This window comes from Bidens hawaiensis, unplaced genomic scaffold, assembly GCF_021521415.1.
Source record: "Bidens hawaiensis isolate Kalapana, Puna unplaced genomic scaffold, B.hawaiensis_p1.1 tig00028099_1, whole genome shotgun sequence".
Classification (NCBI taxonomy): Eukaryota; Viridiplantae; Streptophyta; class Magnoliopsida; order Asterales; family Asteraceae; genus Bidens; species Bidens hawaiensis.
The window spans coordinates 54707-67902 of NW_027494576.1; the positions used below are offsets into that span (position 1 = coordinate 54707).

At 40.9% G+C, this 13196-nt stretch overlaps 1 pseudogene; it reads right to left on the reverse strand.

Moving 5' to 3' along the window:
- On the reverse strand, positions 1-555 carry LOC143576400 (4-coumarate--CoA ligase-like 6 pseudogene; annotated as a pseudogene).
- Positions 556-13196: the final 12641 nt, after the last annotated feature.

Here is a 13196-nt window from a genome sequence, read left to right on the forward strand (position 1 = left end):
TCAAATATTTTCCGCCCGATAAAACTGGAACATGGGAATAACAGCCAAGTAAGTGTTATCTTCATTGTTGTTCCCGTACTGCGATGCTTCAAATCGAACGAATAGTTCAATAGCAGAAATCAAGTTTTTGTGAGTCAAGACTACACCTTTACTAGCACCAGTTGTGCCGGAAGAAAACAGAATAGCCGCAGTGTCGTCCTGGCTAATCTTTGGAGGTGGCATGGCTCTATGGTTACTCGAAATTAGTTGGTGAAAACATGAGAAATCAACTATGTTTGGATTGTAGTTTGGGTTTTCTGGCACGCCAACGGAAGTGATCCCTAATGCACTTAATTCTTTAAGTCTACTAGACAAAGTGAAAGCAAGACTCACATTGCATTGGGTAGTTTGTTTTTTAATTTCTAAAACACTACTAAGAGGATTCATGGTGGTAACAACAGCACCAAGATACAAAACACCTAAGAACACAATATGGAAGTATACTGAATTTGGCAAAAGCAATAAGACAACGTCACCTTTTTTAATTCCCATTTGGTGGTGAAGTCCACATGCCATGGATTTAACTAATGGTTGTAGTTCTGAGTATGACAAGGTATACCCTGTTGAAGAATCTATGAAGGATGTTTTTCCATTGTGGTTTTGGGAAAATATGTGGGATACAACATCAACAAATGGGTTGGAAGGTAAGGTTCTTGGTGAGTGTTTGCTACTATATATTCCTGTTTCTAGGGAAAACCAATGAGGAGAATCAATTAACTGATTTTGCTTATGTAAATGTTTAATGTTTGATATGTTTTGGCTGAAGAATGTTGCCATGATTGTTTCAAAGAGATGATCAAGGTTCCAAATTTGGTCGATTGCTTAGAGCTAGGCGGTGAGGTAGTTATATATATATAGTCCTCAAATAGCATGCCTGCATGTCTAATTATACATATATATTTAATATTTGTGACATACTGGAAATAACTGCTGCTCACAAAGTCTGACTAATTAGGTTGACTGGTTGTCAGCACTTGAATTATTTAAGGCATTCTGTTGTCCAAAATAGTTATTTTCTTATTTCGTTTATTAGAAAAAATAGTCAATTTTGGTAGTTATGCAAAACCTGTGTAACGTGTTTTGGCATGTAGCGATCGCGCACGCAAGACATAAATATCTATATGTGAAGAGGTATGTACCCGCCTCAACACCGAGCGAGGCGGGTCAACCCACAAGATATAGACAAGAGGCTTGAAATCAAGACATTATGAAGGCACAAAGCCAAAATCTATGCGCATGGCGCATATCACATATGCTCACGCATATCACATATGCTCATGCATCACATGCTCAGGCATCATATGCTCAGGCACCACAGATGCTCAGGCATCACATGCTCAGGCACCACAGATGCTCAGGCACCACAGATGCTCAGGCATCACATATGCTCACGCATAACACATATGCGCGTGGCGCATCCGCGCGTGGCGCATATCACATGCTCATTGATATCACATCTGCGCATGAAACATCTGCGCGTGAGAATAAGAGAAGACCTCGCGCAACCTCAGGATAGACGCGTATCACACATGCACATAATCAACCTCGTCCTTATCCAAATCAGGATTAGGGCAACCTTGATTGTGCACGTCAGACAACCTTCCAGAAGGTATCTTTTTAAGGAATAAGAATATGCTGATGTTGACAGCTGCCAATGAAAGGTGGACAACTCAGCAAAACCCATGTGCTACCACGTGATTATAACCAATGAAAAAGCACCAGGTGTCCCAAAGGACACGTGGCGCAAAGCAACTGGAAGAGGCCAACAAAGCCCTAATTGGGTCTGAGCCCAATCATTGGAAACCCTAGCACCATAAATACCACATCAACTCCACAAGGAGAGAGGGATCCAATTACAGAGTATTCAGCTATTAAGCAATACATTCCATTTTCCTTACTCTCATATTATTATCTTCTCCTACAAACACTTATTCTCACACCGGAGGGTTACCCCAAAGAGGACCCCTCTGTCCCTTTCTGAGGGGTAAGTTTACGGTGCTGTTCATTTTGTAGGTGGAAGAACCCTGATCCCAGAGAACCATCGGTGAAATAGCATAATCACACCCGAGGAAAGTAGATCGTCTACCAGTGAGTCGATCCACGTTTCTTCATTGGCGCGATCCACGTACCTTGGCGCAACTCCGTTCGCGAGGCAAACATCGCCATGAAGTCCATTCTACCCTTTTTCAAGGGTAAGACAGGGGACTTCGAAGCGACCTCCGGCGCAGCCTCGGCATCTTGTTGCGCTTGAGGTTGATCCACCAAGGTCGCCGGCTCTACTAACATTTGAGTGAGCAAAGATTCATCAGTAATTCTAAAAGAATCGCGCTCAAAGAACAGTAAAGGATAAGCAAAGTATACCTGTCGAAGGCGCAACGCCGCTTCCCTTTTCCACCGCGCGAAGGGAGGAGGTAGTAGCACCATACCTCGTGTGGACAGGAGGTCTGCACACTTTTTGAGGCAGGGAAGACAAGGAAAACTTGGGGGGGAAATTCCTGGGTTTTCTCAAATCCCCTCGCCTGAGTAGGAAGATCCTGAGCAACAGGGGCAACATCTTTCTTCTGTTTCTTACTGGCCCCTGCGCCAGTTTTCCCCTTAGCTTTACGCTTTAGTTGGGGCGCCTCCTCCTCCTCCTCTTCCGCGAGCTCCAGCTCGTAGTTTTCGAGCGCATTTACAATACACGCAACAGAAGTGTTAGCAAAATTTGGTATTATAAAGGCAAATGCATAAGTACAAAGGCTTACCAGGCGCATCGCTGTCAAAGAGAAATCCCAGATCAACAGGGATGAACATGTCATCGAAGCGATCGGGGAAGCCAACCTCCCCAGCGCCCAGCGCGACGGAGCCACCCTCCATATGCTCATCATAGGCGGCGTGGACATACTCCTTGATGACTGCACAAAACAAGTTAAATGATATCAACAAAAAGATAAGTATTCGCGCAGAAGTAATGCAATGAGATTAACTTACACAAGCCGTCAACTTGGATAACGGGCTCAGTCGCGCTGTCAGCCCACCTCCTACTCATACCAACCCCCACCAGCGCCTCCTCGCAAATTTTCTTGGCGAGGGATGGTTCGGCAGTCAACTTTTTCACCCAGGCGCCAGTGGGGTTCTTGAAGACATCCACATCCGCAGGCGCAGAAGAGATCTCGCGCATGGTCATGCGGATGGGGATCACACCAGCCCTGATATAGAAAAATCTCTCGGACCAGTCATGAAGGCTTTTAAATGAAACAGTGCAGCACTTGACCTTCTGACTGCGAGGAATAAATGAGAACCAAGAATCTTGGATCTTGGGCTTATAAAAAAATTGAAAGCGACGAGGGGTGGGCTCCTCGCGCTGAGATTTGCACATGAACTCAAAGTGAGTCATGCGCACGAGTCCAAACGGATGGACTTGGGATATATGAATCCCATAAAACCTAAGCACCGCACCCACAAACCTTGTCATCGGGAGACGAAGGTTGCAGTAGGTGAAAAAATGGCAGTAAAGTGATATATAGCCGGTAGGCGGGTCCGCCGCCGTTTGCCCGGCCCCAGGCAACATGCAGCCAAACTCAGGGAGAAAACCCTGAGAGGCGATACGGTTGTCAAAATCGGCCTGCCTCAGTTTGCAGGGGATCTCATCCCACTTCTTCACTGTTTTGGTCCTCCCTACCTCCTCCGATGAGGCCTCAGCAGCCCTCTTCCCCTTGCCGGTCTTCTTCAATGTAGACATCACTAACGATTTCACACGGCAATGGATGGGGGAGATTGTGTTGTCTGAGCTATCAGACATACAACTGTGACAACGAACAAAGGATGCTTCTGAAGAACAGATATCTGGAAGCAGAACAAAGGTAATCGGAATACAAGGAAAGAAAGGAAAGCTTTGAATAAAACAGCAAAGAAGATGAAGAATAAAAACTCTAAGGGCTTGCTTTTATAGGCCCAGGAGAGAGAAAATTTGGTATTGATCGGACTACACGCGCCCCCACTCGCAGGTGTTCGCCAACGCGAGCGCGACACGTGTCCCTGACACTGTGTGAGGGGACACGAAAAGAAACGATACAGCTGCTGCCAGAGTTCACGCGCCACCACTCGCAGGAACGGACCAACGCGAGCGCGACACGTGTCCCTGACACTATGTGAGGGGACACGAAAGGCAACTGTAGCACCTCGAGCACACGAAAGGTCTGACACGTCTCCATCACTGACGTATGTCAGCAACAACCAACCACGTACAGGGACGATTCGTTTTCAACAAAAAGGATAGAATTTCGCGCAGCCATGAATAATAAGAAGAAAAAGACAAACCCCTACTAAAAGAGCTAACTATTTAGTCTAATATCTATCTTACCTCGCTCGCGCGAGACAAGACACACATTAGACTGGGGGGCTTGAAGAGGTATGTACCCGCCTCAACACCGAGCGAGGCGGGTCAACCCACAAGATATAGACAAGAGGCTTGAAATCAAGACATTATGAAGGCACAAAGCCAAAACCTATGCGCATGGCGCATATCACATATGCTCACGCATATCACATATGCTCATGCATCACATGCTCAAGCATCACATGCTCAGGCATCACATATGCTCAGGCACCACAGATTCTCAGGCATCACATGCTCAGGCATCACATATGCTCAGGCACCACAGATGCTCAGGCATCACATATGCTCATGCATCACATATGCTCACGCATCACATATGCTCACGCATATCACATATGCGCGTGGCGCATCCGCGCGTGGCGCATATCACATGCTCATGCATATCACATCTGCGCATGAAACATCTGCGCGTGAGAATAAAGAGAAGACCTCGCGCAACCTCAGGATAGGCGCGTATCACACATGCACATAATCAACCTCGTCCTTATCCAAATCAGGATTAGGGCAACCTTGATTGTGCACGTCAGACAACCTTCCAGAAGGTATCTTTTTAAGGAATAAGAATATGCTGATGTTGACAGCTGCCAATGAAAGGTGGACAACTCAGCAAAACCCATGTGCTACCACGTGATTATAACCAATGAAAAAGCACCAGGTGTCCCAAAGGACACGTGGCGCAAAGCAACTGGAAGAGGCCAACAAAGCCCTAATTGGGTCTGAGCCCAATCATTGGAAACCCTAGCACTATAAATACCACATCAACTCCACAAGGAGAGAGGGATCCAATTACACACAATTACAGAGTATTCAGCTATTAAGCAATACATTCCATTTTCCTTACTCTCATATTATTATCTTCTCCTACAAACACTTATTCTCACACCGGAGGGTTACCCCAAAGAGGACCCCTCTGTCCCTTTCTGAGGGGTAAGTTTACGGTGCTGTTCATTTTGTAGGTGGAAGAACCCAGATCCCAGAGAACCATCGGTGAAATAGCATAATCACACCCGAGGAAAGTAGATCGTCTACCAGTGAGTCAATCCACGTTTCTTCAATATGGTTCGTTACAGTTTAAACACTAAATTCAAAAAATTAATCTGTAGATACTCAAAACAATATTGACACCAATATAGCCTATGCTAAAAAGGGTTAAAATCTTTAAATTAAGAAAAACAAATACAGTACCGGTATTCAAGAAAATTTAGTAAATACCCTAAACCAGAAGAAAGAAAAAATTATTCAATTAGCAAATGCAAAAATACCGACACTTATATAGCTTAATTATGATTAAAAAATTAAAATAATTTTATAAAATATATATAGGATTATCAGTTCCTACGGTTAAGGTGCAAAATGATTATGATTTCCCTGAGTTAACTGGTTATAGAATTAGGTTGTGAAAGGGTCGTCAATTTGGAAGTAAGTGATGTCTCAATAATTTCTTTTTTATTAAATTATTGTCGAATCCATTAAATATGGTTAATCAGTGGTCGTACACTAGGACTATATGGTGTACTTTCTGCATGCAAGAGATTTATTTAGAACAACATTTTTGAAAATTGAAGTTTCGATTTTAGAATCAAATTATATAGCCAGATGGCTTTCTTTTGGCACGTTTCTTAAATTAAGGTTGAATGTAGTTTTATCAATTTATGTAGAAAAAAAATCAGATGAGAATCATAAAATAGAAAATTGTTATCTTTCGTGAAGAACCTAAGGTGGTCAAGACTCTTAAGAGTATCTTTGCTTCATGCTTCATGTCTGCTTGAATGTTTTTATTACCCTTGTTGACATTAAACGTGGAATTATTACTTTTTATACTATATACAATATAATCTCGCACGACTCTTAATAAATTTAGGAACCGCACCACGATGGAATTTTAACAAAGCCCCATTAGAGGCCGTTCCGCAGAGCTTCGTAGGTGATGATCAGGCAAGTGTTGCGGGAGATGCATGTTGAAAGAGTAACTAAGGAAGGAGAAGCTAGGGAAAATGAGGTAACGGGTAAAAAAGGCAGAAGGCATTTGAATCAAGTTTTGATTTGTCTTGTTTGATTTTGATAGTGACGTGTCTTGGCATATAATAAAGTTAACTTGCACAACATATATAGCAGTGAACTATAAAAACAAAATTAGAATCGCATGTCACTTTTGAATTACTTAGAATCACATGCCCTTTCATTACTTTGTGTGTTGAGGATTTCAATTTTGTGCCACTCTTTTTTCTAATTTATTACTATAGTTTCTTCAGTTTTGACTTTTTGATTGAATAATAGTGGGTTGCCCGCATTTTGCAAATTTGATGATGTGCCAGAATACCTTTCGTTGCCCGCATTTTGCATTTTGCAAACGAAGAAACACGCCCGCATGCCTCAAGAAACACGCCCCCATACTTCTAACATAAGAAAAGACAAAATCTGGAAGTAAATAAGCACGGGGCTGTGCTTATGACGCATGGGGCTGTGGACAAGGATACAAAATAGACAAAAATAATTGAGCACATGTCACTAAAAAAGCACGGGGCCGTGGACGAGAATACAGAAAAGACAAAAAGAATTGAGCACATGTGATCACTAAAAACACACGGGGCCGTGCCTACCAACCACGGGGTCGTTGCCACCTCACACAAAAGACAAAACAAATCTGGCACACGCCACCTCACATAGAAGATTTAGTGAAGAGTTTGAAGGCTTGGAGGTCATCACCATCAACCATCATCATCCATAATCATCACCATTAAGGAGGAAGATTCATCTACATTTGGTTAGATTGTTTTAAGTTTAATCATGTATTTGTTATCATCATTCATCTTAATGTTTATCATCATGCTCATTATGAGCTAAACTCCATTTACCATCTAAAATCTATGAAGAAGCTTTGTTTTACTTGATAATTATACAAAACATGTGGTGTAGTCTAGTAAAGTACATGGTTATATTACAATTATCTTTTGATGAGAAATGTTTCACCATCTTAAATCACTAATTAAAAGTTGGTGGTTGTCAATTCCATTGGCAATCGTTCATGATCGATTCATTTTCTTGAAAGATAGAAATACTTTGATACATTATCGAAACATGGATCCTTATATTGTACTTAGAAATGATGAGATATAAGTTATGATGTATTTTTCTAAGTCTTGATAATCCGAAAATGGCTTTGCTTAGGATATCATGCTAGTTAAAGAAGTTACATGTTAACCAAATGTGTATTATAACCTACATAAATCAACCAAGGGGAGGTTGTGTGAGTTAACTACAACCACTCTAAGTCTTGGTAATCCGAAAATGGCTTTGTTTAGGATATCATGCTAGTTAAAGAAGTCATATGTTAACAGAATGTGTAATTATAACCTACATAAATCAACCAAGGGGAGGTTGTGTGAGTTAACTACAACCACCCGAAGTTGTTAGAATTGGTATTTGAGAAATCGAAGTCAATTCTAATCTTTCTACTTTACGAAACTACTTGCCAACTTAAATTGACATCATTGAGGTGGCATGACATAGGAAAGGATGGACTTTAAAATGCGCATGTTACCTCCTTAGTGCCAAAGATGCTCACTTAAGGCTTAAGGAGCTATCTATCATATATTGCTACTGCAAGTCTACCACATGTTTGAATGTTATTCAAGGCTAAAATGGAGTGGACTCTTGAACTTAGATGGTAACCTTCGCATAATTGAACAACTCGTTAGAATCTCTTGTCTTGGTCACCTATATATTATATATAAGTATTTATATTTTATAAAAAGTTCAAAAATTAGCCCCAAAATGATTAAAACCTCCGATTAAAGTAAAACAACGATTTACTATTAGAAACATTTGTGTTCACGGATCGATACTTGGTTCTTACCAATACTATTCTACATATACGATAGGTACACTTGCCTATTTTGTGTGTGTTTAGTCTTTGTAGAAATCACTTTTATAAATTTAAAACACGATCTTGTGCAAAAGCAACTCATTCCAACCTCTTATATTTTATAAGACACCCACGCGCGACATCAAAGTTTTTGGCGCCGCTGCCGTGGACACGGTACGTTTCTAAGAACGATCCAAGTTTTAATTTAGTCATTGTTTATAATTGTACAAATTTTTAAACTTCTATTTTATTTTCATAATTTTTTTTCTAAAATACTAAAATATATAATTTTACGGCTAGCGTACTTTTCACATTTAATACCTTACTTTAGCTTAATTAACTTAGACTTTAGTTTAGTTTAAAATAGCTTAACTCATAGTTTAACTTAGACTAATCCTAGCTAACTTTTACATTAGTGTTTAATTTTGATTTAGTCCCATGTATGTCCTCTACTTCTGAGCCTGAGCTTGTTTCTCCAATTTCTGAACCGGAACGACTCTTCGTCGACGAACTCGTAAACGGACTACAGAAACCGCCGAAGTAATCAAAGACGAATCAGTAGACGCCACCACATCAGGAGAAAATCAAACCGAAGAAATGATGGCGGCCCAGAACAATGAGCCGAACATGAGCCAGTATGCCAAGCCAACTCTTGAAGGCTACGGCAATGGAGTGGCTCCAACCGAAATCACCGAAAATTTTGAAATCAAATCAAGCACCATTCATATGGTGGAAAATTCAGTTCAATTTCATGGTCTCCTCAACGAAGACCCTCTTTCTCACATATCTCGATTCTTACGAATCTGCGGAACCTTTAAAATCCAAAACTGTTCAGAAGATCAAATCAAGCTTAAACTCTTCCCTTTCTCTCTAAGGGGCCAAGCCCTAGAATGGATATAATCTCTTTCCTCTGGTTCCATCACCACTTGGGACCATATGGTTGAACAGTTCTTCCTCAAATATTTTCCGCCTGATAAAACTGCGAAATACCGAGCTAGCATTACCGGATTTCGGACCGATGATGATGAGTCGTTACACGCAGCATGGGAAAGATACAAAAGTCTTCTAAGAAGATTCCCACATCATGGACTAAGCGTATGGTTACAAGTACAAACTTTATTTGACGCACAATCCATTCAAAACAAACAGGCATCGACCAAATCGCTGGTGGAGACCTGGAATCCAAATCACCTAACGAGGCATTTGAAGTCCTGGAGAAGGCCGCAAAGAAGAGTTTCGCTTACAACCCACCAAGATCTACACCTACCCATAAAGGAATACACCACGTTGATTCCAACACTCTTGTCACAGCATAGCTTGAAGCCCTTTCTAAAAAATTCGAACAACTTCAAGCCGAGCTATCAAAAACCAGACTCACCTGTGATACTTGTGGAGGAAATCATAAGACGAATGACTGTAAACAAGTCATTATGGCCATGGAAGAAGTCGATTTCATTGCTCTACAGAACAACGCTTTTAGCAATAACTACAATCCAGGATGGAGAAACCACCCGAATTTCGGCTGGAAAGATGGAGGTAACACTCAACCTTTACCCGGATTCGAAAAAAGACCAATGAATCAACCCTTCCAGCCTAAACCTCAATTTCAAGATCAGAGTTCTAGTAGCCATCAAAACCCAAGCTACTCTAAGATCGAAGAAATGCTAATCCAACTGATGACCAAAACAAATGAAGCAGAGAAGAAGGCCGACACAAGAACTGTTTATATCAGCGGAGTATTGTTAAAACATGAAGCCGACCTCAAAAGTCAACAAGCATCATTGCGGCATCTAGAAACTCAGATTGGACAGATTGGCCGACAATTTTCAGAACGACCACCCGACTCTCTTTCAGGCAACACAATAACAAACCCAAATGCAGCAGCCAACGCTGTTACATTAAGAAGTGGCACAACCACTATTGTCTCACCAACTTTAGAACCAGTTATGGAGAAGGAATCCCCTGAGAAAACGTAGGAAAGACTGATCCCGATAGGCACCGTACAACCTAAGGAACCAGTCCGAACTTATATTCCACCTATTTCATACCCTGGACGGCTGAAACAGGAGAGATTGGAAGCTCAGTACGGGAAGTTTTTAGAACTCTTCAAACAACTCCACATCAACATCTCTTTCGTCGAAGCCATTGCTCAAATGCCACATCTCATATTGTCAACGTTCGAATCGTGAGCTACGAGCTATTGTTACTGCTCAGGAGGAGATATTGAAAGAACAAGAAGATGTCATCCTACAGCTTACGTGTAAAGATGATATGCAGAAAAAGCTGAAAGGCAATGTCGATGACAAAGACCCTGATGCTCGAACAAGTGGTGGTGAGCAGCAGCAAAAGACAAGTACATATGTTACTTCTACTAGTGTTGGGACTAAAGGTGGTGATAAGCAGTTAGTGGCGTATCGTGACACTACTAACGTGCAACCTATTGAGTCTGTAAAGGCCAATACGGTTTTATTTATGGATAATGAACAAGGAGTTATGATGAGCATGGTTAACGCCGACGAGATCGAGGAAGGTAAATTCATTTATCAATCTTTAACCAGATATCAGTTCGCGTTACTACTCGGTTAAATGATGAGGATTTGGATAAGTTAGAGAATGAGGAGGATGTTGAGGTTATTGATGACGATGAGGTCAGGTTTGATACGAGTATCCCGTCTCAGGATACGTCGTTTAATTATGACGATGTCGAAATGGAAGACGTGACAGCTGAGGAGTATCCTGATATGTACATGCGTACTAATACATATACATGTATTCCATTCTTTACTATAGAACATGTGCAAGCAGCTGAAGAATGTTTGAGTAAGAAGAAGAATGATAAAGTAAAAGAATCCGGGTCGGGTTTGAAGGATCTAGTGTTTGAAGGGATGTTTGGAGACAATAAGCTTTTATTCTCGAAACTTATTGATGTGTTAAGGTATGAGGAGCAAGAGGACAATATGCAAGTCAAAGCTCATGCAACTGCTCACCAGATGATGACATTCAAAGCTTCAAAGACTGTTAAAGGTGATCTTGTCTCTTGGCTCTATGACTCGGAACTTAAGGTATGCATAATCAAGTGGGAACATGGCATGCAATATTATCAACACAATGCAGATGTTCCTACTATCGAGGTGGGACGTGTGTACGCTGGCAAATAGGCCATTCGTCAATCATGAAAAAAGCGAGATGTCGGATTGGTTCTATCGACATTTATTGTTTGATGTACATCACAGTTTCAAGTTCTTTAAACCTCAGGTTCCTACAAGTAAATATATCGATGGGATCGATCCAAGGAATGGTTGGAGAAAGCTCGTATTAAAGGTAAAGCCGCCGCGGACTTTGAAGCCGTTATCGTACTTGGTATTATGACAACCGCACCGGTGAAGCCGTTATCGTACTTGGTACGAGATTTAAGATGGAGTTCATTCGGGTAATTGACCCGATGTGGTTGGTTAACTTATCAGAGTCAGATAATGATGCATTATTCAATAATGAGATCTGATTTACTGATATGAAAGATTACTATCATGATATGCAATTTCAATGCGTGGTGCGTGTTTGTCATGCGTTTGAAGTTCATAGTTTTGCTGATTGGAAGACTTTATATATTCAAGTAATCGAATACAAAGAGCACGAGATGAGGGAGATTTTTTTAGTGCATGGTTTTGTCGCCTCGGTCTTTGTTTATCTATTGTAATTTATTATATTAATGTAAAGGGTAGTTTGGTAAATATGTTTACCATTTGTTATGTTTATTGGCCATTCTTTAAGAATGTTTAACGAGTGTGCCATCTATTATGTATTAAGGCCATTCATTATGGAGTGTATAACGAATGAGCCCAATCATTAAAGTATTAGTACCATTCGTTAAGGATGCTTAACAAATGAGGTATAATGAACGAGTCATTCGCTATACTTTAAGTTAGTGACACGGAATGAAGATGAATGGCCCCATTCGTTATGAGATGTATTACGAATGGGTCTTTTTCTATATATACTTGTATACCTGTTCATTAATTAAACAAGTGTGATAATTATTATTGGCAAGCCGTTGCTCTGACTGAGTATCCATTCACTCACACTTCACTTAACGTAATTCACGTCAGTATACACGTATTATCGTATCACCTGTTATATATCAAGAACTAGATCTACGAGAATGAATTGAAATCACCATGTATTGGTTGCTCATTGTTTTTGAGACATATTTTATTTTGATTGCTTTTCCTGCAAGGTCTATGAAGATAATGGAAGTATGGGATATTGTTGGTTATTATTTCTTATGGGTTATGGCTATCATAAGTAAAAAATGATCTTATGTGAGGCAATTGACCAAACCATTGCAGGAAAGATATGTGAGGCAATTAACAAAATGATCTTTATTTTGGGCCTTAAACCAGAAATCCAATCGGAATTGGCAATTATTAAACTCGCAACATTTCATGATGCTTGTGGTTTGGTCCAACTCGTGGAAGATAGATTATCTTTTTCTTTAAAATCCAAATTTACATACTCTGCTAAACAAAACAAGACCATAGCCATGTCCAGTAACTCCACCGCCACACTCTCCCTACCATCTACTTCCATCGACAAACCCTACCAAAACCTATGCTGACCCCGTACAACCAAAACCCTATGCCGACCCCCTACAACCAACACCTAAACCATTACCATTCACGAAACTATCACCCGAAGCTATTTAACAATGTCATAGAGACGAACATTGTTTTCATTGCTTTGAGAAGTTCGTGTCAGGGCATAAATGTTCACCTCCACAATCCCTCATGATTGTGTACAACGACGAACATAATAACATGCCGGATTCAACCAAAAAAGCGCCACCGAAGGTCCATCCAAACTAGAATTTTGGTCACTTTCCGACGATGCGTACTTTGGTATGTCATCAGCCCAAAC